Below are 25,687 nucleotides of genomic sequence, written 5' to 3' on the forward strand. Positions count from 1 at the left end.
GATATCTCTGTAAAGCATGCTAGGAGAAAAAGGTCTGAAGAAGTTCTTGGCTATTGATCTGTGTCTTTTGAACTTGATCTGTGGCAGCAATTCATATGTTGTTGAGCACTGCAGGGGACAGCAAGGCCTTTGAAGATCAGGAGTAGAAACTTGACTGCAGCAGAAGACTGTGCTAGTGGAAGTTAAGTAGCCAAAACACAGGACAAAGAAGGGGTGCTGGTAGACAAGACTGAAAGGGATATGTTCTTATGAAAGAAATCTTCTGGTAGGGAATGCTTATAAACATTGGTGGGTGAGGAGGGGCAGGTGGGAAGGTAAAGCCAAGTCCATTAACTGGAAATATATCCTCTTTCTTCCAGCTGTTACTCTGTCATAGTATGTGTTGGTTTGGGCCTTTATTTTAAGCTGCCATACTTAGTATGTTTAGATATATGTGATTAGACTGGCTAGCTCCTTTTTCAGAAGCATTTTCCACACTGTTACTGGCTAGGGCTTTTTTGCTGATCTTACAAACACTAATCTTTTTATGGTCTTGTGGAAATACTTCTTTTAAAGTGTGCATGTAAGAGTTTTATGTGAATGTGCTGCTTCCTACATGCAACAGGATACGCCTGTGATGAACGGTTCAACGGTACAAGGGGCTTGACTGCTCTGAACTAGCCAAGTAATTCTGTAGGACACTAGCTGCTCTGTTGGATAAGTTCATAATTCTAAATTAGAATAATAACTTAGTGTCTGTAACTTTAATAGGTGCCTTTTGCAAAAACTTATGATTTCAGCAGAAGTATTTGATGTATGCAATATTGGTTAATAGGCTGTGGGATGGATGGAATGTTATTTCTGCTGGATGAAGATTTATGGTAAGGTGCTCCCGATACACTTCTCTACTCTTCTTTTTTATTACTTAGTTATAAGTGTTGATTCTGTTTTGCCTTTGAGAAGAATTGTCACTACTGTTCACGTTTTGGAAACAATCATGCTTTTATAATTAGGGGTTTGTGACTAATGGAAAAAAAATGATGAAAGGGATTGCTGCGTTTCTATTATTGCTGAGTATTTAGATACTTTATTCTGGTTAATTGATGTGGCATAAATACTTTTTTAAACTGTATATCAAAATGTTATTTAAGTTCTTTTAAGTAAAAAAAATAATTGAAAAATCATGTAAGTAGAGTAAGGATGGAGGCAAATCATCAGAGGGGAAAAATAAGGAAGCCTGAACAGCTCAGTGCATGACTCGTACTGTGTAAATTGCTTTGAAATCAATGACTCCTGATGTCAGTGCCCTTAAAAAATGCAGAAGGGGATAGAAACATTTGCATGTTGTGTAGATCTCTACTGAAATACTTCTTACTCTTCTTAGTTTGTGACTTATTTTAAAATACAAACTACTAAAATCCAGAAGCTTTAGGAGATTCCAAATGGAAAAGAATAGAATTTCAGTGATTGTATTTACTAATAAATGTATTATGCATTGCAATGCGTCTGAAATGCAAATATGTTTCCATTGTTTGAAATTTGTACAGAAAACATGAACTGTTCTAAGGACTGTGGAACCTGGTTCAGATACCTGTGTAATGCTGTTTTTCTATTTTGGTTTGGATGATTTGATCCCCTGTGTCATTTAAGCTTTTCGCTTGCCTCACAAAAGAACCTTACATTGAATTCCAAAATCAAAACAAGCTTGTTGAGTTCTTTTGTTTGTACTAATAGTTTTTGTCCTCTAAAGGTTAATATAATCAGTTCAGATAATTAGTTGTGCAATAGAAAGCCTACTTAATAATTAAAAAAATCCCATCATCTGAGTTTTAATGCATGGAAGTACCAGTTGTGAAGGGAGATGGCTAACAAACCTTTCCTTAACTTTTTAATGGATACTTGATCATTCTTGCCATCTTGTGTATATATATAAGAAAAGGATACTTAAGTTTTTAGCATTTCTGATTTGATGGTTCTTTCTGTGCTGTATCTAGGCTGAATTAATTTCAAAGCCTTTGACAAATGCTTATTATTTCTAAATATTTGGAACACATTTTTCCCTGGAGGAAAAAGAAGCAAAGCTAGCTAGCAAAGACTTTTCAATTGGAATTTATGGTCATAGCTTTCTAAAAATTCGTTGAGATCTTGTATTGCAACTCCTTATTCATAGCCGCCTTTTTTTTTTTTCTGAATGGCTCTCTAAGGGAATATTAGCAAGATGGGGTAGGAGAATGTGAATTGCCATAATTTGACACAGAGTTGATGATATTTGTTCTTAGAACATCTCATCTGTCTCTTGCACCAATAAACCCCCAAAACAGCGATCTGGATACCTTCCTTGAGGATTTTGGTTTTTTGCAACTTTGACTTTTAAGTAGTTTCTGAAACTTTTTGTATCATTAAGGTTTTTAATAATGTAGCTTTGGCTGAAAACATATATGTACTTAGAGTTTTTATTGAAGCCAGTGGGATTGTTCATAAGTATTACCTCTTGTACTGTGTTTGCAGTATAGTGTTTTCTTTATCATTAATGTGTCTGTTAGTTCATAAAAACTAGAACAGACATCATAGCTTTAAAACTCTCCACATCTTTGATGTTTAAAACTTTTTTTGTTATCCATAATACAGAAATGTGTTAAGAAATGCCCATGATAATTTCAAAGTCTTTGGCCCAGTTTAAATAAATTATTGTCTTTAAAGGGTCCCAAGTGACTATAAGTGTTTACTTGACAAGTAGGGAGGAACAATTTAGTCCGCTTAGTTCTGCTTATGGGTTTAACGCTAAGAAAAATTAAAACCCCCAACAAAATAAAACCAACCAAAAAACCTCATGCTAATATTCATGCTTCAAGAGGGGTTACATTATTTGCTTTCTTGCTGTTTTAGTTTATTTACTAGTCTTGGCATATACTCTTTTCAAGAGATTTTCATTCATTAGGATGCTTTCAGACACACTGCACTTGAAGTCAATGAGAAATAGTGTGTCCCTGAATATTACTTGCTTTCTTTGCTCTTTTTTTGAACTGGCTCTTTGAAGCTTCTATTTCTGTTCACACTTTTTTTCATGTCTTTTGGTGTTTTCTGGGTTAAGCCATACAGACATGTAAGAGAAAATTCACACCTTTTTCTGTAGCTGTCTTGACTCTTCAGTTTCAAAACAAGTAGTTATATAAAATAACTATTTTTTAATTTATATTCAGGACTGTCAGTTGGAGAAGAATTTACCACCTTCACTAAATAAGTGTTTTACACTCTTGAAACTAATACTTTTAGGATGCAAGCTTTTTTGTGATGCCCTAGTTCTGCTGTATATGGATACTTCATTAAGAATCAATAATAAGTTGTTCCCATCAGTAAAGGAATGGTATATTGCCTGGAGCAGGTTCATAACAAATAGAGAAAGGCTTCCCCTAAAGTGGGAAATATCAAACAGTGACATCTGTGTAAACAAGTAAGTTTACAGATTTGATGAGATGTCAGAATGATATGTTAAATATATTTACTTAATGGCCTTGTGCCGAATTGTGCTTCACTGAATGTACGATAGCTCCTGTAAAGAAAAAGTGTGCTTTTCCAAAAATTGGTATACAGGTCTCTTACATGCAGCTTCTGATTCTAATAATGAAGTACATGTGCCATTGCTACCCAGCTTTTAAAAAAAAATGGGCAGGAAGAGGGAAAGGTGGTTTGTAGTTGCTAACTCTGCTTGCTTTCGAGTCTCAGAAGTTGGTACTCAAGAACATCTCACAGCTTACTATTCCTTTTGTATCTTATTACTCCTTTGTGGTAGCTGACCCTGCTTTGAGAGTGGAGTCGGACTAGATGGTCTCCAGAGATTCCTTCCAACCTTGACTAGTCAGTGATCCTGAGAGAAATTCAATACACTTTTATAAATTGTTCTTTTGAATGATATTACTTAGGCAGCAATGAAGCATAATTGCTTGTTTGGTGATTCTGTTTTCTTTTTTAAAATTAATGTAAAAAATAGGATCTGTGATGGTAACACAAGAACTGAAAGTGGTGTTTCACTAAAACAGACATAACATTCTTCTTCCATCAGGAAACTTGATGTAGATATTGCTGTAAATTCCAATAGCTGTCTTGTTTCACACAGCTTGCTTCCTTCCTTCCTGAGGTCCCTTTACCTTTCTCTGTTTGCTGTCTCTGTCTTTGCCTTCCTCTTCAACCTATTAATTTGCTTTATTTGAAGGCCTCAGCTGGGATGTTTTGGCAATGGGAGAGGAAAGAAGGTGTGGTGAATTCACTGTGGTATTTTATCTGTGTTAAGCCCACAGTTCTGGCAATGCTTTTTGGCCATCTTTAGTTTATTTTAATACATTATGAGATTGTCAGTTTGACTTAAAAGAAGCAAGTTTTAGCAAGCAGTAGAATTTGTGTACGGTTTTATACCTTAAGTGTTACTATGGTGGATATTTATTTTTAATGAATTTAATTTACTACACTGTAGTGTGAGAGAGAACATCTAGCTTTCTGTAAAGTAAAATTAATAGGACTGTAAGGAAACTTACTGTTTCTTCTGTGATCTATAACTAACATTTGCCTGTTTCACCCATTGCCTTATATCCATATCGTGTCCCATTTCCTTACTCCTGCAGTCTTGGAATCCACAATGCAATCAGCAAAGCTGCCTTCAGTTCTACTCTTTGGGATTGAGGGATTTTTCATTTTGTTATGCATATTTTTGGGGAGATGTCTAAGAAAAGACAAAAGTCTAGGGTTTGCTTTTGTGTTCTGAATTCCTTTTCACTGATGCTTGTAGAGAGAACAGAACCTTGAAGTAAAGAACTGTAAAGTTTGACAGAATATTGCAGGAGAACCTGCTGACCTGCTGTTGTCCATTTGCCAACTCCTCCATTTTTCGTGGTATTTGAGCAGCAGCCTACAAGCTTCTTGGACAGCTGTCAAACTGCATGCTCTGAAACTCCTTCCAGAGGAAGCTAGTCAGGTGTTGATCATCACGCAAGTGGAGAGGCATATCCATTGGTCTTGCTGTGTGCATCCTGGTAAGTCTCAAGGGAAGCACTAGGCCTCATGACGTACTCCAGACCTATTATTTCCCAGTATTCTAGCATTGGAATGTTTCTGTTCATCACTCTCCTCCCCTCATTTTGTGTCTTCTGGACTAGCAGAGAATGTGCTGTAAGTGCATGATGGAGTGAAAATAACATGCTCAGACTTCCGTTATACTAGTAATTCAGAACTTGCTAGGTTTTTTGTGGTTTTACATTGGCCAGTGAGCAGACCAGGGCGGGTGTATTGGAGCCAAGAAAATGGAATATGCTTTTGAATGCTTGTTCAGATTTATTCTATTTTTTTCTTCTTTGTTGAATTGCTAAATGGCCTTGTTAAATAACTCAAGGCAAAACAAAGGTGGAGGAACTAGCAACTGCATATCCCTCTTCAAACACCCTGTCTTGAGCCTGAAAATTACCTTTTCATGAACTTTTGTGAAACTCTTCTTGGAAAAAGCTAGGGTGTTAAGTATTAAAAGAAACAGGAGAGAGCAGGTATCTGTAAGTCTGTCTTCCCTTTGCCAGGCCCTGTATATTAGGGTCTGATTAGATCACTGTGACAACAGCAAGTTTCACAAATTATAACCCTGGTTTCCCATGATGCATTTTTAAGATATTAGTGTTGTGTCTGAGGAATTGCCGATACTTCAAATGCCATCCTGAAAGCAAGTCTAGGGGTAATGTCAGTGTGAGAAACAAACCGGTGATTGTAGCTTCCTGATTGAGTTAAATTACCTCACAAATCAAACTCTTAAATTTTTTTTTCTGAGGTTGTAAACTATCTGAAGACTGTAGGAAGATGCTTTTTTAGATACACAACGTAGGAACTGAGGAGAGCTCTGCAAAACTACGTAAAGAATTCTACTGCATTTCTGCTGCAGTCCTAGGTTGAGAACTCCTAAATTCTTCTGTTCAACTAGCCTTTTAGCTAAGCCGTTTTTCTACAGTTATTTCTAAGAGAGTATGTACTACCTTTCATAAATTTGGTTTTGCTTCTATGGAAGTATTTTGAATTTTGGTTTTTGTGGGTAAACCGAAAAATAAGGTAATATATAGTGAAGGGCATTTGTTCCTCCCCAGCCTCAGAGGACTGGGAAGAAGCAGGGTTTTTTTTCCAGTGTAGTTCTCTTGTACTTAAGGCTCATTTGTTGCATTCCATTTTATTGCAGCTTCATATTCTAATAAAACCTCTTTGGTTCTAGTTGAATCTTTATTTCATGCTGTCTCTTGGATGGTATTTATTCTAGCACAGACTGGTCTCACTTCATATTTTTCTAAAATGCACTTGTATTGGTGGTCTGAAAGGAAGAATGCTCCTGAAACTGAGCCAAAGATACTTCAAACTGGGCACTCGGAACCATTTGCAGCTGGAGAACACTGCCAAAACATTCGTCTGTGCTTTGGTTGGTTGAAGGGCAAGGGATTTCTAAAATGTTGGGTACTTAAAAACTGGGAACTTAATGTTCTTCTCCCGATACAGGCAATTAAAAGAAGTGTGGGGAAGAACAATTATATCTGTTGCAAAATATTCTTGACAGTGCCTAACTTCTAAAGACTTGATTGCCAGCTCTGCTAAGTGTTAATATAAGCATTGATATTCCAAAAAATTGCACGTACAAATTTCAAGATAAAATTGCGTTAAAATTCCTATCAGTAAATTTAACTGATCAAGCTCTTTGAAATACAGCACAAATAAGAATGTGTATTGGTTAGAAGGTTTGAAGACAAAGTTGTCTTACTGAGAATCCCCCTACTTTGGTTGTTTAAAACTTGATAATCTGATTTTTCAGAACTTCTGTTGGAAATTGTTGTGCTTCTTATTTCTTTTAGTGTGTGCTTTTGTGAAAAACTTTAGGTTTAGTAGTGTACCTGTGATGCCTTAACTTTTTTGCACAATGATGCTAAATATTTTGATACTATCATTGATACAGCCTAAAGTAGTAAAATGGAAATAATGCAAAGCTGGCAACTCAATTTTGTTATATTATGTGAAAGGATAAATTGTAATATTAGCAGCTCTCTTGTCAAGCATAGCAATCATTGCTTTTAATAAATGTTCTCACTGCTAGACATTGTATGATACTGGAGTGGCTCTTAATATTTGGCAAATAAGGTGGTGATGAACAAACTGAACAGTGTTTAAAGGCAAAAAACATATAAGCTTGCATCAGGTTATGGAAGAAAAGCTGAATTGTGCTTAAAAATAGCTTGGCTGATGCAATAGTCTGCCTAATGTTGAAGCACAGCTATTACACCTATAACACTGGCTGCAGTCCTGCCAGTGGCTTCATAAATGAAGGAAGTTAATGCTGCAGGAGTGTTCAAGTCGGTGGAGCTTGCTGCAGCCAGTGTTTCTGCTATGGGGGGAGTGTATGATTTAGGAACCAACCTTAAAAGATTTGACTTTCAAGTCTGTAAGTCTGTTCCCCCCCCCCGAGTATTTTTGTTTCTTATTTGAGAAACAAAACAAAAAGTTCCATGAATACTGGAGGAGTTAAAAATAAATGGGGGGGGGGGGGGCGCGGCGCGGCTGTGTGTAGGGCTTCTAGCAATTTCTATCAGAAGTCTCCTTGCCTGGTGCTGCAGTTACCCTCTTCCTATTACCATACTGCTCCTCCCTTTGCCCCCAGTAATTTAAGTTCTCTTATCTCTTTCCTCTGCCATCCCCACTGTAGTTTTCCCCTTTGCTTTGTGTTTTTCGGCTTGCTGGCTGCCTAAAAAACCAGGCTGGGTGGGCTGCTGTGCTCCCAGTTTGGGATGTGCTACATGGATTGCTGGTGGCTTTCTGTCAGAATGAGTAATGTTGGGAGTGCCTCTTGCTGTCCCTTGCCTTGTGCTTGTAGAGGCAGAAATAGGGCCATGCTCATCTACTCCATTGCTTTCATGACACGCCTATTCTTTGAGGTGTCAAAACAGGCTTTAAATTGAACAGTGGTTCAAAAGTTGTTTTGTAGGGAACAGGCAGCAGAAATACTTGTTTTGTCATGTTCTTTTGGTTTGTTGGTGTTGGTTTGGGGTTTTTTTTGTTTTTGAAAAACTGATCAAAATTGATATCAACTGTGTGTAGTGGGCACTAATCTTGTGGAGTCTGAGTGGTTTATCATTGCAAACCATTTAAGTGTAATAACTAGAAATGTGCAAGTTTATGGAGTTTTAAATTGTGTATGTAAACTGAATAAATGCCTAGTAACTTCTAGTCATTTACTAAACAAAATAATAAAATATGGAAATGAGTTTGTTAATAATAATGAGCCCTTTTTTTCTCTAAATTGTAGTTTTCTGTGTTTAATGTTAGCTGCAATTCTGAAATAGATTAAGCTTGTGTGAATTTGGCTTCCTCATAGTAACTCTGATTCCTCCTATTGTGTACTTTATGACTAGGCCATGTGGAGATGGATTACTGGTGTCCTTGTCCATAGTGTCATGTTTTTACCTCAGATTAACTTTGCTTGCAGTATATATTCATGCTCCAAATGAACATGTGGCAGTAGTTTAAATTTGCCTTTTGATGGATAGAAAACAGTAGTCAGATGATACAGACTTCTCTGATTGGTAGCTGCTAAACAGACATAATTTTTAAAAGATGTAAACATTTAGGATACTGCTCAGAACAACCATTTGCTCTGATTTAAGCGATAAAGAAGAGGGAAGGCGTATGTGTGGTGTTAATGCATGCTAGGGAACTGGTGGGCAAAGAAGAAGTGGTTGTCTGTAGTGAGAAGAATATTTTACGTTTTGTCTTTTTACTTTCCTTTTAAAGTACTCGCACTTTCTCAGTGTCTCTTACTGCTGTTTGTTAAGTTGCAGTTAAAGTTCCATCATGTGTTTGCGTACCTTTTTTTTTTTTTTTTTTAGTCTATACTCATTGTTACTTTGCTATAGTTAGAGCTGTAGCTACTGTGGAGCCCAAAAATCTGTACAGTCCAGTTAATGATTCATTTTCTGGAAGGCCAGGGTTATCGTGGTTAAATTACTGGCTCTTTGAGAACACTGTGCCAATTTACATGCTGCTAACAAGCGTTCAAGTGATTCTACTGGGGTTGTGTAGTATACCCTTCCCCATGTCCTCTTCTCCGCCCAGAATGTTCTCTGTCCCCACTCTGGAGATGGAAGCATCTTTCATGTAGTTTTTGTTGGACTGCAAAATATATGTTTCATTGCACATTTTTGTAATGAACTGCAGTAAGTATGAAACCAAATTATTGCTTGATTGTGGTAATCGGAGAGAATCTATTTTTTTAGTGATTTAATTTTTTCTATTGTACCCCTTTTTCTGTGTATGTATTTTAAATATATAACAGAAAAAATTACGAAAATATTTAGTCATAGTATCAAGGTACGTTGCTGGAAAAGCAAACTTTTGATTAGTGTAGGCTTGAATATGCCATATTTCTGAAACCTGTATTCAATTCACATGAAAAATCTTTTTCATGTGAAAACATCTGTTTTAATGCTGTATTGTAATGTGCCATTTGTTGTTCACCCAAATACTTCCTATAGCTTCTCTCAAACTTGTACAGTTGTCTATACAAGTACCTTTTAGAATGCATTTTATTTGGTACCATATATGATCCTTCTGTCATGCAGGCTGCTTAAATACATATACATGCTTTATTTTATAAAATAGAGTGAAAGAACTTGACTGGTAAATGGCAGTTCCCTGATGACTTGAAAAAAGGACATTAAAAGATTGCCTGGAATAGGAGCAGACTGTTACAGTAAGTTGCATCCTGAAGTATGAAGTGGCAGTTCTGTTTGAATAATTTTTCTGTTGGACTGAAGTTTACAATAAAAATAGTTAAGAAATAGAAGAATAGAAAATTACTTGATGTTCACATGTAATATTATATAGATGAAGTAATACTTAATATAATGCTTGTCCAGCAAAAAAAAGGAGCAAAAAAGCAGTTACACAATATTAAACTCTAGTTTGCAAAATGTTTATGGAGGTTTCAGTTATGCAGATATTAAACTATGAATTAAGAATAATTGAAAACTTGGGGAAATAGCTATTTGGAAGAGTACACTTAAAAATACAGACTTGCTCTTAGTTGAATTCTATATTAATGTAATGCTTAACTCAACAACCATTAGGGGATGGATTTTGAACACTTGCCAACAATGAAGGACTTTTACTTTACTAGGCATCTGTTGCAGTTTTCCTTACCTTGGCTAGGTCACATGCACTATGTCTTTTTGTACATTTCAGTGAACTAGAAGATGGAGTTTGACTTAATTTAGGAGTGTGTAAGATAGTTTTGTAATACAAACTTTCTTGCATGTAGAAGTAACAGCAACATGGAATACTTGTGAGATTTTTTAAACTTTTTTTGGTAGCTAGAAAGCCATTAAATAAAAAGTATGATAGCTTGCGTGTAATACACAGCTAAAACCTGAGAACCTTAATGCAGATCTCTCTTGGTCTTCCTGCAAACTAATTTTAGAATCACGCCTTAAAAAGAAAATGTGATGGAAGGAAGGGAGCCTTGCTAGTCTTCTATAGGAGAGCTGATGTTAGGAACTTAAAGGCAGAAGCATTTTATGAAATACAACTGGTTTTAGGAAACACTGGCCTTTTAAGTTTTGGCATAGAACTCTGAGGCAACTAATTTCATGCTGAGTCATGTAAAAAATCTGTGGTGTATGTTGTCAAACTTGCTTCAAAATAAATGATGCATGTTGTAGATATTAATCATGTACAGAAGTGTTCAGTAATGATTCAAATGGTGGGGTTTTTTGAGAGGGTTCGTAGTGTCTTGTGTGTTTGAGTGCGTGGGAAGCTCTTTTTTTATCTGCCCTGGATTGTGTTTATTTTTGTCAATGAAGTCTTGACTCAAATGAGGGAAAGAGGGTCCTGTGAGATTCAGTCTATGGTTAAACACTCTCCAACCCAGATCAGTCAGTGGGGTAAGTTTCTATTTTGGTATGGATTGTTTTATGTCTTTTTTTCTCTGTTCTGAATAATTTTGTGAAAGCAGTAAGCCTAGGCTAGAAATAGATCTTGTTGTGTTTTCATGTTTTTTTATCTATGACTTGATACTGTTTTTTTTTCTTCTTGCACACAACCTAAACCAAGTGCTAATATTTCAACAGATAACAGAATGACAAACACTGCACACTGGTATGCCTGTGAAGAGGCACTGCCAAAGTTAATTGTCTAGTGCAAAAGCTGGGAGTTCTGGCTGATCAAAGCAGGTAGGTGTGAAGGTGCTTGCATGGAAAGAAGATGCAGGGGCAACTCAATGCAAACAGTTTTGCTTAAGTAGAGACAAATGATACATTTCAAATGGCCTATACCTTAGTTGACTTACATTTTTTTTTTTTTTATAATAAAACTTGTGGTGGTCTTATACCAAGTTGTCTTTGAGAGAATTACACAATTTTAGTTTGATACTAAAATACAGGTGAATTCGAGGCACTAGTCCAATAAAGTAAGTCAGCAAATCTTCAGAAAATTAGCTTATTAAAGACAACATGTTTTGTGTGATGTAGCAGTACAAGATAATCCAGAATGCATTTTTCATGTACTGTTAACACCTACTAGGTAAAAGTAAAAGTAACTCCAAGCTAAAACATAACTGACTGCATATGAGACTCTCTTAATATTGAACTGAAGAGTTGGACTATATCACAGAAGTGTCATGGTGTGCTTGCGCATCATTTGCAAGTCATGACTCTGAATTGGCTTCTGTCTCCACTGTCGCCAGCTTGTTAGACAAAAATAAGCCTTAGTTAACATCACACGTTTGTTAGTGCTGGAGAGTAACACAGCTTACAATAGCATTTGACATCACTTTGTATCTCAGCAGTAACAGTTACTAGAAAACTCCGTCCAGTTTTGGCTGTAGAGTTCTTATTGTTGAAAATGAGGAAAGGATAAAGCCTGTTGGTCAGATTGCATGCTGCATTTGTAAGCTCTAGAGTCAGGATGTTCTTTTTAACGTAAAAAGGTAAAAAATGTAGAAATTAGTGTTAGATGTGGAAGGCAACATGTAGAAAGTACTCCACTCTGAAATACATGTTTTGAGTACTTTCCAAAGTAGAACTTCTTAACTAGTGACTGTAAAAAAACAACTAATTTGTTTAGCTTTTGTTTTCCAGTGGAATCCATGTTGCCCTTATTAACATTAATCTGTTAAATATATATATTTGAGTAAATATTGCATGAAAGGGATACTTTTGTTGTATTTGTATTCTCCAGGTATTCTAGACACCAGAGGAAAGTTATGATCAAGGGTCAGAACCTACAGAGAAAAGCCTTGAGCCATTCTCACCTGAAAATTCAGTTTCCACCTCACCCCCCACCCCCCCCCCCCCCCACCCCCCCCCCCCGAAAAAAAAAAAAAAATCACAGGCATCCAGTTTGGTGTGGCTGTATGAACAGTAACGGAATCACTCCTCTTAACATTGCTTATGTGTAGTATTTCAGCCTCCAGGTTCTGCAGATAGACTGGCTGAAAGTCCCCGACCAGAGAACTATAGGAATTATGTGAAGTTTAAGAACTCAGTAAGAAAAATGGTGCTTTAAAGAAAGAATTGTCTAAGAAATTTATCTAAGCTAGTTGCATGTAAATGGAATTGAATTAAATAAAGCCATGTATTAAGAGCTAAAAAGGAAAGTGCAAAGACACTGTTCATATTAAGAAACTACACATTTTATCGAATTTCTTCAAATAAGTTCAAGATACACATAAATACAGTAACCTTTGTTGCTATAGTTGGCTTTCTTAAGGAGGAAAAAGGTGAACAACCTGGCATCATATGTAGTCTTAAAAACACTGATTTTTATTTTTAAATCTGCTCATGCCCTCTGCCCAGAAGCATAGAATTTCCCTAAGGCTGAATAAAGGTCTGTCTTCATGACAGAAATATAATAGTGCCAGTAAAGTCTGTTAACCTAATTTGAAATGTGATTTAGTTAAGCCAAAAAAAGGTTTGCTCTCAACTGTACTTGGCATACAAAGCTGACAAGAAACAAAAAGCATGCTAATAGACATTTAAAAATATTCTTGCAATGTAAACAGTTTGAAAAATGAAAAAGTAATCTGGCAATAGGAGGGGTCTTTCAGGGGTTGGTGCCTACACCAGTCTTGAGTAGGTCTTACACAATGCCTTGTCTGGTAATTCGGACATTGCTGTGGCCCTCTCTTTCTAGTAGGCCTTTAAAGAAGTTGAGCAGAAAATGTTTCTGGAGAGAGACCAAATGCTTTAAAACAAAGTCTGAAAATCAGAAAGTCAAGATTCCTACATTCTATTTGTCTGCAAGTTTAGCTTTTAATGATGGGTTGCATAACAATCTTTTAAAAATCAACACTTTGATCAATAGTTTTGCTGCCTTTTCTCCATCTTGGAACTTGATGACGTTATCTGGTATAGCTGTTGTAATGCTCAATGACTTCTTCCCTTCTCTCCCATCAAGTCCTTTCCCCTTCCCCTCAAAAAAAAAAAAACAACAAAGCCAGGAAGTTTTGGGAAACTTGTTTTTTTTCATAATGTCAGAAGCTTGGAATTTAAATAGCCTTACATCATTCTTGTTGATATTTCAATATGCATGCCATGTTGGTGCTGGTTTCCAGCAGAAAGATGTTTTACTAAAATTTCTTGTTCTTGTAATGTTTATTTTGAATAACAGTTCCACGGGATGCTGGTGCATAGATCCTGCCGTGGGTTTGCAGCCTGCACATACTTCTAGAGGTATGACTAATGGCAGGAGGGCCATAGCTACTTAACCCAGAACAAGTTTCATTTTAGGAATTGCAAATACTCCATATGGCTAGTTGCACTTTAAATCTAAAATAATTGCATGATGCTTTAAAATTCCAGTTTGAGGGTTCAGAAATAGTTGACCTAGTTGCAGGTACCTTGAATCTGGTCTAACAGTTTGTGTTTTGTTTCCATGTTCTTTCACTTGGATCCTATAGTTGGAGTTGCAGTATTAGGATGAAAAAAAAAGTGTTGTTGCTTATATTGAATACCACTTACCAAATGCATAGATTCAGTTTTTTGATTATTTTGCAGATGCTATTCTGTAGAATTTACTCACGGTTGTTTAAACTTTTCTTTACTGGATATTGAGCTTCTACTTGCTGCTGCAGAAAAATGGTGATTGCTCTTCACTAGTTCCTCAATTGATGAGTGGTTGTGAAACCTGCTGTGTAGAGGAGGAAGGTGGAAGAAAGCGCTAAAGGGAGTTTTCCTCCCAGAATATCTTATCAACAGTCAGGTCACTATGGAAAGACATTGCAGAGGTTCCTTTCTTTGCCCAAAGGAGAGAAGAATATTGTTTATAGGATTCCATACAGTCTTCTGTATACTCACAAACAGATCTACCAGTGCCTTTCTTGACTTCGTCTATACCTGAAGATCATCAGCATGTGGTGTTCTCGTGTCATCCCAGCCATAATTTCATTCTGCTCCTTCTTCCTGCTCCAGCTAGAAGGATTCCATCTTGGCCTGCTCTTGAGGTAAATCAGCAGACTCTATGGTACAGTGACTGAGAAAAGCTACTGTATATTCAGTGCCTTAAGCTGGCTTAACATCCCATCTCAGCAGCATGAATCGCTTCTGATGATTGATGCGAAGCAACAAAAAAACCCTCTCCCAGAATTCCCATAAGAAGGATTCAGGTACTTTAGGATGGTCTATTCTAGATCTATTTTCTGTTCTAAATCTTTGGAAGAGCAAAGGAGTATTTATTAGCATTTCTCATCTAAAATGTAGAGATCCAGTTGTTTGCGGATCTGTATATATATCTGTATATAAGAATCAATCGGGCTAGTATTTCTGATAGCTAGAACACAAACATTACCAACCTTATTTATTTAGAGTTTGAGAGAAGTTTGTTCGAAGTGGTATGCAAGTATGTATGAAAGGATAAATATTAGAAGCAAAGTGTTCTCCCTTCCTCGGAAAAGGAGAGATACTGTGACCTTGAAGTAAGGAAAGGAATTTAAAAACAAGTTATTCCTAACAACTTGTTTAAGATTGATCTTCCAGAAACTTTTTGTTGTTTAGCTATTTCCATGAGAAAACAATAGTGGGCAAAGTCCTGATAAATGCTTTTTTTTCTTAAATTTTATGTTGGATCTTTTGTCTCTTGTACTGAACTGCTACATGAATAGAATAAGGCCAAGTAATCTTCTCTTCTACACCCCTAAAACTTCAGTAGGTGATTTCATACTGTGCAGCATACTGAAGGTGATGTGGACTCTTTTCAGTGAATAGGTTCCTTCCGTGGTGAAGAGGATTTCTCAAAGGCAGCCTTATCTTGATATTACAGAGGTACTAGGCAGATTCCTGTTTGAAAGGAAGCTACAGTAACCTGGGTCACACTGCTTCACCTGGGTTGATTTGCTCTTGATACTTTCTACTGCTTTGAGCTGGAAAAGAATGTTGACTTCAGAAGTGTTAGTAGTGTTTGTAGGCTTCAACGCATCACCTGAAATTAAGCCTCTAATGCTGTATATTGCATTGAACTTATGAATTGTAAGCAACAAGTATTAGCAGCTTGAATAGTTCCAGAGATTCAAAGTCTTGCAAGTTACCTGGTAAAAAAGAACCCTCTGTTTGCAAGGGAATCTTAAGAAGAAATATGCTTTTAATTTTACTGTTTGTTTATGATAGTTTTTTAGCCAGCAAGTACAGAGGAGTAGAAATTTGCATTGAACTTTTTCTCTTTTATCTTGTATCCTCTGCCTTACTGGAAGAGGAGAATATAAACATAATCCTGGAGATATCTGTTGGCCAAGTATGTTTGTGTGCGTTGGTCAGTTATTCTTTCCAAACAGACAGACTTTTTCACCAAAAAATGCATATGGGGTGGAAAGACTGAACCTGGCTCTCTAGTATTTGGAAGTTGATCTGAAATAATCAAAAAGGCAATGTTCTGTCAAATTGAAAGGTTTAGTAACACATCTTGGTCTTTTGTTGAAAAGTCATGAAATTCCACTAAAAGACTACTAATCCTGTTATTTCTGTGAAATAGTCTTGCTATTCAGAGTGAAGCCTTTTACCTTAGATTGATATAGCATCACCATATTCGGTGTCCTCAGAGGAATCATGCAGCAGAGTATCCTTCTGCATGCCTAAGCAGTTTCTCTGGAAGAAACTTGCTGATTGGTTTAATTACTGTACGATATCAGGTTCTGTCCTTGATGGCTTTATCTGTCACCAGTCTCAAAAAAAAAAAAAAAAAAGGGGAAATTTTCCTGTCTGCTCTAACTGTAAAAATTAAAGATGCTTTTTAAGAAATACATTATTGCTGTGATTTTAATGAGAAGACCTAGCTTTTCCCCCTACTTCTTTTCTGTTATTTGAAGCACAATGAAGGAACATTTCTTTGAGGAGAGGAGAGCTTAAAACTGAAGGACGTGTGAAGTATGTAACCATATAAAGCTGTTTTGTTTAGGTATGCACTCTAAAGGAGAACATGAAGAAACACCACCAAAATTGCCCCCAAATGAATTAAGAGTAATTTGCACCAAACATAATGAGTAGCACAGCTTCTTGGTTATCTACTGGATCATACTCTACCTGGTGTCTTGAGAGCAATGAAAAGCACTGCAGGTAAAATGATAGTGCCTCATCTGAGGTGCGCGGCTCAACAGCTACCCTATGTGCAATTGCTGGGTGCTGTTGCTGTTATGCAAAAGGTATTGCAATACATAATAACCGGTAAATGCGTACGTGAGTGGCTATGCCTATACTTGCGTTTTAAGTCCAGAGACTTCTAGATCTGTTTCGTTGCATGTTGGCTCCATGCTACTAATAAAATTTCACAGAAGTCTGTCAGCAGAAGAAAATCTGAGTTCTCGTATGCATTATCTTTGCTTGTTGTGTAATGACACTTGACTCTAGGACATCTAGGTTTTCAGGAAAAATGAGGAATATTCTAGAAACCCTGAAACCGATCCAGGAACTTGGGTTGGTTCTTAGCTTCCACAGCATCCATAACATGCCTAGGTTGTCAGAGATTGTCACAAAAGCATTAAAATGCTATCAGTGTTTGATCTGATTTTGCAAACAGAGTAGAAGACTTGAGGCTGGAGTAAGGCCTTGCAGAGGAGTTGGGGATGGGGTTAGGAAGTCATTGGTGAGGGAAACGGTCTGGTAAGTATGGTTGTTTCTTCTTAAAGAGATTAAGGGGAGATGTTCGCTGCATTGCGATAGATGCCATTTCTCATTCACTTGAGAGAAAGTGAACAGAAGAGAGATTTGGCTTTTTTTCCCAAGAAATGAGCGCTTAAATTTTATTTTTTTTTGTTTCCCCCACCTACATCTACTTGTAACAAACTGAGAGAACTTTCTGGACAAAACATCTTATGATTGATCTCATCTATTGGTAGATGTCTTAAGTCTTGAAAGTTCACAGCTCAACACTTTGGGGTTTTTTTTTGGCATCAGAGCATGTGAAAACTGCATGTCTAGTACTCATCTCTTGTCATCCTCCCCTATTGCAGTGACTATGTGTATGTCTCTGTGTGGCAGAAAATGAGGGAATGCAGACCATTATTCAAGAAGTTACCAACTAGCACTTTTCCTTCCCCTCCAGTCTTTCTGCCTCCCTATCCTGGAAGTATGGAGTCCCTGCCTCAGCCTACGGCTTCATTCTTTTTCCAGCTGCCCACAAAGGTAAAGAACCAGTGTGAGTTTGAAGAAAGAATCCGCTCAGAGGACTGAGTCTCAAGCAAAAGCTCCAGGTTGCAGACTCAGAAAGAAACAAAGAAACTTCCTTTGGGGAAGGATCTGCTTCCAGGATTTGCTCGCCTCTTTTTCCTTGGGCAAACAGAGTTCTTGAAGCAAACAACAGGGTTGCAGGTAGGTAGGGCCCCTTTGAACTGCCATCCGCTCAGGTGTGAAGGATGGACTTTATGATGTTTCTCTATGCTTTTTTTTTTGTTGATGTTGTCTTCCACTCCTCTAGGCTGGCTGAGAGAGGGTAAGAGTGTGAGCAGTTTAAAGAAAAAAAAAAGTGGGGGAGAGAGAGAGAGAGGAGAAAAAATATCTTGGAAAGTTTTTATGCCTCTGTGTAAGCTTCCTTTCCATGGGTCATATTTGTACTTCAGTTCTTTGAAGCACTAATGACATTCTTGGTCTGACCCTTTTCTAGACAGGAAGCTAAGAGCAGAAACTGGTGGCTGGGGTCAAGGTAAGGCCAGTGATCTGTATATGGCCCATAGCCGCACAATTTTCATCTCCTCCCTGTCTCTTTACACCAGTGCTAGGTGTGAATGTGCAGTAAGGTGGAGGCCACCAAATGTGTTTGAAATCTGACTTGATTCCCAGCACTGAAAAAATTCCCCAGTTCTAAATGTGTAAATAGATTCTTCTTTCAGAGGAGCCTGTGGCTGCTGGGTTTGTTAAGTCCTGTTTCTTTGTCCATATGAAGGGAGTAGACTGGAACATCCTGATTAAGGGGATGTGCTGCTAACCCACATGATCAGCAATCCCTCAGGCTCAGAGAAGGGGAATCAGTAGAATCAGCTCAGGTAAATTCTGCCTTTCTCACTTCGTGCTGTGCAGAGCAACAGCCTCTTCCTTGCAAGCATCGATAGCCCACAGTCAGACCTTTCTTTTTCCAGCTGTGTCATTGCTGGCACAGGAAGTTTATTCTAAATTTCCTTCTGACTTTTAGCAAAAGGAATCACTTGAAAACTGGCAATGAAATTCTAAGGAGATTTTACCAGTTCCTCTTTCATGCTGAGTTGGTCATTTGGAACTATGTTACATACATTATTACTTTTGGTGCATCTTGTGACTCTTCTCTCCTTCTTCATTCCCTCCAAATTGCTTCAGGACACCTTCTAACCTTTATACTGCATCACAAGCCTTCAGCAGAAGATCTTGAGAGCCATTTATGTTGCTGGAAGATGACTGGGTTTGGATCTTGGCCTTCCTTAAGCAGGATCTCCTGACAAAAATGGGATTGGGAAAGAAATGACTCCTTTTTCCATCACACAGAGCTACCCTAGAAATGGAGGCCTAGGCAGAAAATTACTTCTAATGCATAATTCTTAAGGAAATTTGTTTGGTCTCCCACGGTCCTTTTGTTACAATGTCATAAAGATGACTTTTATAAAACCTAAACCTGGCATCTTCCTATCTGAAGATCAAGTTAAATCCGAGTTTAAAAGTTTACAAGTCTCATGTGATCAGATCTTGCTGTCCCCTGCATAGGAGATGCCACATGAAGCTGTGAAACAGGGTTCTGCTGTGGTTCAGACTGTTACATTTGTGAAGATTTGTCCACTTATAGTCCATTTAAATGATTAGCAATAATACTAATGAAGCTTCTTGTGCAAATGGTATTTAATTAGGCTTCTACCTCTCCAAGTTTACTTAAAAATAAATTTGAGCCAGAAATGTCACAATGGGCAATATGATGGGAAGTACAGCATTTTTTCAGGTTTCCTGTGGTTTTCTGTTGAAAAGGTACATTGGAAGTGAAAAAACTTAGTTTTTTGATATTTTTTTTAAGAGTGAAATGTTACTTGTTAGAAAGCAGAAAGCTTTTAATTGTTTTCCCCCTAAGGGATTCTATAGTCAAACTTAATTAAATGTCTTGTGAGATCTCAAATAAAAACCTTATGTTTGGCAGTAGTAGTAAACAACACACACATATCTGTGTACTTTTGTTCTTTTTGTTATAGGAAATCAGTTTTGAAGAATAGGGCTGACTTTTAATGTTCAGGTTAGGAACGGGGAAAGCTTTGTTCTGAAGCTGACCAAGAAGGGGTGGCAGGAGGGTGAACCGGACCCTCTGGCAGTAGGTAGAGAGCACTTTTCCTGTTTTCTGCTTCTGGCAGTTGGAGTAAACTAATCAGATGCTTGTGCTTGAATCCAATTAATGTCTTAAATCAGTTACCACAAAACATTGTTTTTTAACTAATGCCTAGATCTTTCATTAAGTTCACCTGCATATTTAAATTGTTGAACAGTCTTAACTTAGCCCTCAGGCTACTGCTTCATGGCAGTTGGGCCTTCTTTACTATGCTGGAATGCATTGTAGTCTTAGTACATTCTAAAAATAATTGTTCAGATGGTGCTGTTCAAGTACATACTTATGTAGTGAGCCATTTTCACTGGACTTTCTGAAATCTGGCTCTGCTGGATGGCTTTTTAATATCTTTTTTTGCTGTGAGTATCAAAACTACTTTGTCTTGCTGCTTCTGTGGTTGAGTAAAATGCTAAATTTATAACCTGGTATTTCTAGAAAACTGATAGTTGGATGTGTGTGTTAAACTATGCAACAACAGTAACACTTGTGAACTTTGAAGTTTAAAGAGAAATCAATTTAATTCGATTTAATGTAACAAATACTTTTTTAATATGTGGAAATGTGTATGTGATGACCTTAAAATTGAGTGGTTGTTATAAGTATAGGCATGAATTGTGTGCTGAACAGGAGTCATCTAGAAGTTAAAAGCTGAAGATCTGTGAGTCTCAGAAAGAAATACTAACATCTGTGGCTAGAGATCTGTGCCAGCAGTGCTTTTAGTTGAAAATGCCTGTTTTTCTGACTTGTAGTCCTTTTAAAGTTTGATACCTTTTGTACCTTCCTTAATAGGTATACTTGCCTTAGCCACAGTTTTTGGTCATTTTGTTCTGTAGTATGTTAAATTTAAAACTATCAAATACTTACGAATGCTAAATGCTTATAATAAAACAACAGGGGCACTGAGAACTGTTTCTAATGTTATTGTCTCAGTTGCTAAAATTAGTTCACTCCCCTATCCCCCCATATTTATGATTGGAGAAAAAAAAAAACCAACTACCCAAAACACAAACCAAAATATTTGTTGCTATTCTGCAGTCAGATACTCCTTGTCTTATCAGCATTGTGTTAGCATATTACTATCATGCTCTGAGTTTTGCAACTTGGAATCCTGGGTTCTTGATATATCTTTAGAGGAATAACTCCTGCCTTTGTGTTATTAAATAATAAAGATGTCTAAAACCATTTTCTTCTTGTTTATATTGTACCTAACATAACTGTGTTGAGTATTGGACTCCTCTGATTCCAGAATGCCAGGAAACATGGAAAAACACTGTATGATTTTAGAGGTTTTTAATCTGCAGTACTAACTGAACTTCACAGAGTAGACTTGTAGTGTTCCTATTTTTGCTGGTTTTATTCCCTTTTAAGATTCCGTGAGCATTTGAGCTACCTGACTCACTTCATGTAATCCTTTACATCTTCTTGACCAGATGCCAGGGCCTCCTAACTGTTACTTAGCTGGTCAATAAAATCCTGGCTGTTGACATCTCCTTTTTTCCTGTCCCAGAATATCTATATTGTTTAACCTGAAAGATTTGCTTTATGCTTTCCACCTTCTGTCCATCCTCTGTGGCTTACGTTGCAACTCCTTCTTTATTATGGGATGTTTTGAGAGTGAGGAAGTATTCTGTAAAGATCAGGAAACTTTGGGGGAAATCTTGTTAATGTTGCTACTTTACCAGAGCTAAACCTGTCATTTGCGTGAGAGATACTTTGTCGGTTTAGAGTAGTTTGAGGGAGGTGTGTCAAAAAATGTGTTCCTTTTGTAAATCAGAAAATTACGCTGACTTTATAAATGAGAAAAGGAGAATAAAGAGTGTAGGTTCTGGGGTGTTTGTAATTCCCTTGCTTTACAGTCAGGGAGATGGGTAACAAAACCAGCAGTTTTCTGTGAACTTCTGAAAGCCAGACTGGTTCCATCAGCAGTGGTGTGCTGGATGTTGGAATTCATCTCTCCAGTAATCCTCTTTGCAGCGCATTGGAATTTGAGCAGGTAGCAGTGACAGAAACCCCTTTTCAGCTTTTTTTTTATTGAGGAAATTAGATTGATACCTTGGTTTGCCAGACATCTCTTACTGATCCCTGAAAGAATGAATGTGATTTAGGGGTTAGTTCAGAAAATTGTTTTTAATTGAAGGCTGGAAAAAGGCATTCTCTGAAAGCAATGGTAACAGATGGTCGAACCCTTCCAGTTTTGTTTCTTGCATGGACTTTATAAAGAATTGGTGGCTGCAGAGCTCTAAGCCATGTCCATAATTTGGTATCAGCAACATGAGGTGAGTTGGTGGGTTGTTCCAGGAATTGTTGTGTTTTGCCACTTAAGCTGGATTGTTTAAATGGCATGGAAGGCATGACTAATTATTTTTAAAAAATGGTTTTGAAAACCATATTAAGTTTGTTTCTCTTACTGATGACAGTGGTGCTTCCCTGATAACTTAATTTTTTTTAAGAATATAAAATCACTATTCTAATAAACTGTCTTACATTGTTTAATTTCCTTGATCTACTCTCATACATAAGTGGCTGTCCTTTTTTCTCTCCCTGGTAAAAACTGATGTTTCTTGATTTATTTTTTTTCTCCTGAGTTCTGATCCAGCAGAGGTCAGGAAAATGTGTAGGTTTTAGGCTTGTCTTACAGAACAGGAAATGAAGAAATTTATCTTGCACAAATAGGTATCGCTTTCATGGGGACAAAATAATTTTATTTATCCTGATGGATGGTTGTAAGAGATTGCACAGAGAGGCATGTGGCTCGGGGTGGCTTTCTTCTCGGTAACTGCTTTGACAATTTCTACCTTACCAGTATCTGATCTCATCTTGCCAAATTCAGATAAAGATAGCATCTGTAAAGTAAACAGCGTTTGAGCAAACAGCAAAACTTTTATGATTATAAATAGATTTTATGTGATCATAATTGCCTTTTGAAGATTGAAATGTGATTTAGATAATTTCTGCGAAGTTTAGCTTTGTACTGACTTAAACTGAGGTTTATTCATTGGATGGAATTACCTCATTTAAAGTCCACATTAAAATTGTGATAATATTAGTGCAGAAAGGTTGCCAGCAAATGTAGACTGCTATTCAGGAAAGGCACTGTTTAGAAATTAATTTCACTTCAAGTGATCTTTAGAATTATTGGCATGGCACATAGGGAAATAAACTCTCTCTTTTTGGTTTTAGCTTTTTTGGTGAAAGATGGAAAGACCTGTCAAACAGTGCTATAGAGAAGCTGTAGGTTAAATGGTAGATCAGCATCATTTATTAGTAAAAATATGATGGAATTTCCTGTAGCTTTTGTACTTTTTCTGTGCGTTACCTTGATTAAAATTGGTTTAACTGGGTAGGCAGCATGAGCTTGCAGACTGTTTGCTTCTTGTTGGTAGGATACCTTTGTTAAAAACACAAGGTAGAATAAACACACTGTTCTGTACTTACTGTGTGGGGCTACAGGAAGAATGGAAAGACTGTTTGGACACGTAATTTTGCAGAAATTAGTGACAAACAGTAGATTCTTACCAGGTTTTCCAAAGTTTGGTTCTCTATGGCTAAGGGAAGGCTTAAGGCATAAAATCAGGAAAGCTTGGCTCCTTAAGGTAGATACTTAATTCTGTTCTCATTCATTATGTTGTCCCACAGTTGTATATACTGGCATTTACCAGTGAGGGGGGGTATTGTGGAAGGCTAGGAAATACTGTTTAATGTGGAGTGTAAGTGAAGTAGCATGTGAATGTGAAACATGATTCTCTGAGAAATGGTGGAAATTACCTTGAAAACAAATAAGCCGTGACCTGGGAAAGCATCCTTATGTGTTCAAGTGTTTCAGGGGTGCTTTCACACACCTGTTGCTGACATATGTTTAGTACTTTTCAGAATACTAAAATTTGAAGTACTTTGCAAAATGTCTTCCTGATCTCTGGTAGTACTTTACATTAGATGAGGAACCATGAAATAATAATTTGCAAAATATTTTCGTTTGTGTATAAATGATAGAGAGATGAAATCAGACTGAAGCAAGTAGGAGTAAATGAAGAACAGCTGACTTCAGTGCAGTTACTGGGTACAGGCAGGATGTTTCTGGGTGACTTCAGGACTACAGAGAAATTGAGGCCGAGTTGGATACTGGAGCATTGCAGGAATTAGAATAACAAGCAGCTAGCTAAAGTAGAAACTCCTTTAACAGGCAGTAGGCTTGACAGAAAATCGCTTGCTGCAGCTAAGCTTCCCCCCTGCCCCTGCAATGACACTAGTAACGTCTGTATTCCTATAGATTTGTAGGTTGTGGGGTTAGGTGCTCTGGTGTCTAATAAAGTATAAGCACTGATTTGAGGCTTTATTATGCCTTGGACACTAGTTACTTTTATCACCACATGGTGTCTAAACCAGTTGAGTTAATGCTGCAGCTTTTTTTTAAAGGGGAAAGTAGAGGCGAGTTAGAAGGGCTCCTAGACTTGTCAGTTTATTTTTATGGAACTCTTTTAAGAGCTTGTTTATCTTTGGAAGCTGTAACCCTCTCTTGGATCTGTTTGAAATTAGAAATAGGTTAAAAAAAATGTTAGGGACATTCACAGAAAGAGCTTATCCTTTCCTAATCAATTAAGAGTAGTTGTAAAAATGAATGTGCTATAACAGACCTAGCTTTTCCTGTCTTAATCTCTTCTCAGCTTTACCTCTGTAGTGTCCTAGAACACAACTAATGTTTTTCATACCTTACTTAATTGATCTCTGAACTTTTTCAAATGGTATTTACAAAGCCCCTGATGAAATTATTTTCTTTCGAGTATTTCAGGGAAGAATAATACTTTCTTTTGTTATGTATTATGTTCAAGAGTCTTCCAAGAAGTAATTTCTTTATTGACACTTTTGTTCCCTTTATACTTGTATGGGTGATATCTTTTAAGTGTCTGTTCCCTTGTATTACTGCTAAACTTCATAGAAATTTTTTTTTTGTTATTCTTCCCTGTACTTGCATCTGCTTTGGAGAGTGTTCCCATCAATCCCTGTTGAGAGAGTACACTAACCAGGTCTCTGTATTACTTCCTTTAACTAGCTCAGAACTGGGTTTTTTCTTAATAAAGCAGTTTAGCAAATGAGAAAGATGAACAATAATATTACATTTATTAAAAAATAAATGTTTAAGAAAAATGTTTAAGAATTTTTGTCCTCATATCAGTCCTCGCATTGTTCTCCAGAAATACCATATTACTTGGAAGACTCAAACGTATCTCCTCAGCTAGCAGTCAAACCAGTGCTTCCAGTGTGGCAGCGCTTCAGCTGCAGGGCATTTTGCTTGTCTCTCCAGGTAATCTTAACACCCAAATTCCTGCTTGTAGTTGAAGTTAAGTTATTGTTTCAGGTTAATTTTCTGCTTCCTTCAAAGACACGTAAAATTTGTGATCTTGGTGGCAGTATAATGGTGATACATGGGCTCCTTGCTCATTCCTTACAACTTTGCAAGTTAAACATTTTTGTAAAGGCTTCAAAGCCATGTATGAATGCATGAGATAAATCTAGATCTTCACTTGCCTTTACTCTTAAGCAGTGGATGGTTTATATTGCCACATTTTGTCACTCTGAGCTACCATCTGTTTTGTGGCCCTCTTGGAGCACCTACTGTTTCAAAATCTGTCTTGCTCTGTGATGCAGTGTACTTTGTAAAGAAACTCTCCTTTCTGCCTTTATGTAAATAGTGACTTACATGCAAGGTGTTATGTCTTGACTAGCTGTTTCATATTTGTTTCTTTGCACAGAGTGCAGAATTACGTATTGGAGCTATTTGAGAACTGCATTGTGTAAGGCCTTGGTTCAGTGAATAGTCTCATCGGTTTGATTGACATGTGATCATGTGATATTGGGACACTCCTTGAGACATTTATGTGGACTGCACTGGAGCAACTTATGT

The 25,687-nt window shown here is 37.1% G+C and overlaps 1 protein-coding gene and 1 long non-coding RNA gene across 3 annotated transcripts in view; both read left to right on the forward strand.

Moving 5' to 3' along the window:
* TSC22D1 (TSC22 domain family member 1) overlaps positions 1 to 25,687 on the forward strand; it is a 95,831-nt gene that overhangs the window by 21,618 nt on the left and 48,526 nt on the right. The window lies entirely within an intron of this gene.
* Positions 12,320 to 18,892, forward strand: LOC119142729. The gene is made up of 3 exons (XR_005102398.1): positions 12,320 to 13,706; positions 17,631 to 17,828; positions 18,347 to 18,892. It is a non-coding gene; the product is annotated as an uncharacterized LOC119142729 (long non-coding RNA).

The sequence above is a fragment of the Falco rusticolus genome, chromosome 2 (assembly GCF_015220075.1).
Source record: "Falco rusticolus isolate bFalRus1 chromosome 2, bFalRus1.pri, whole genome shotgun sequence".
NCBI lineage: Eukaryota > Metazoa > Chordata > Aves > Falconiformes > Falconidae > Falco > Falco rusticolus.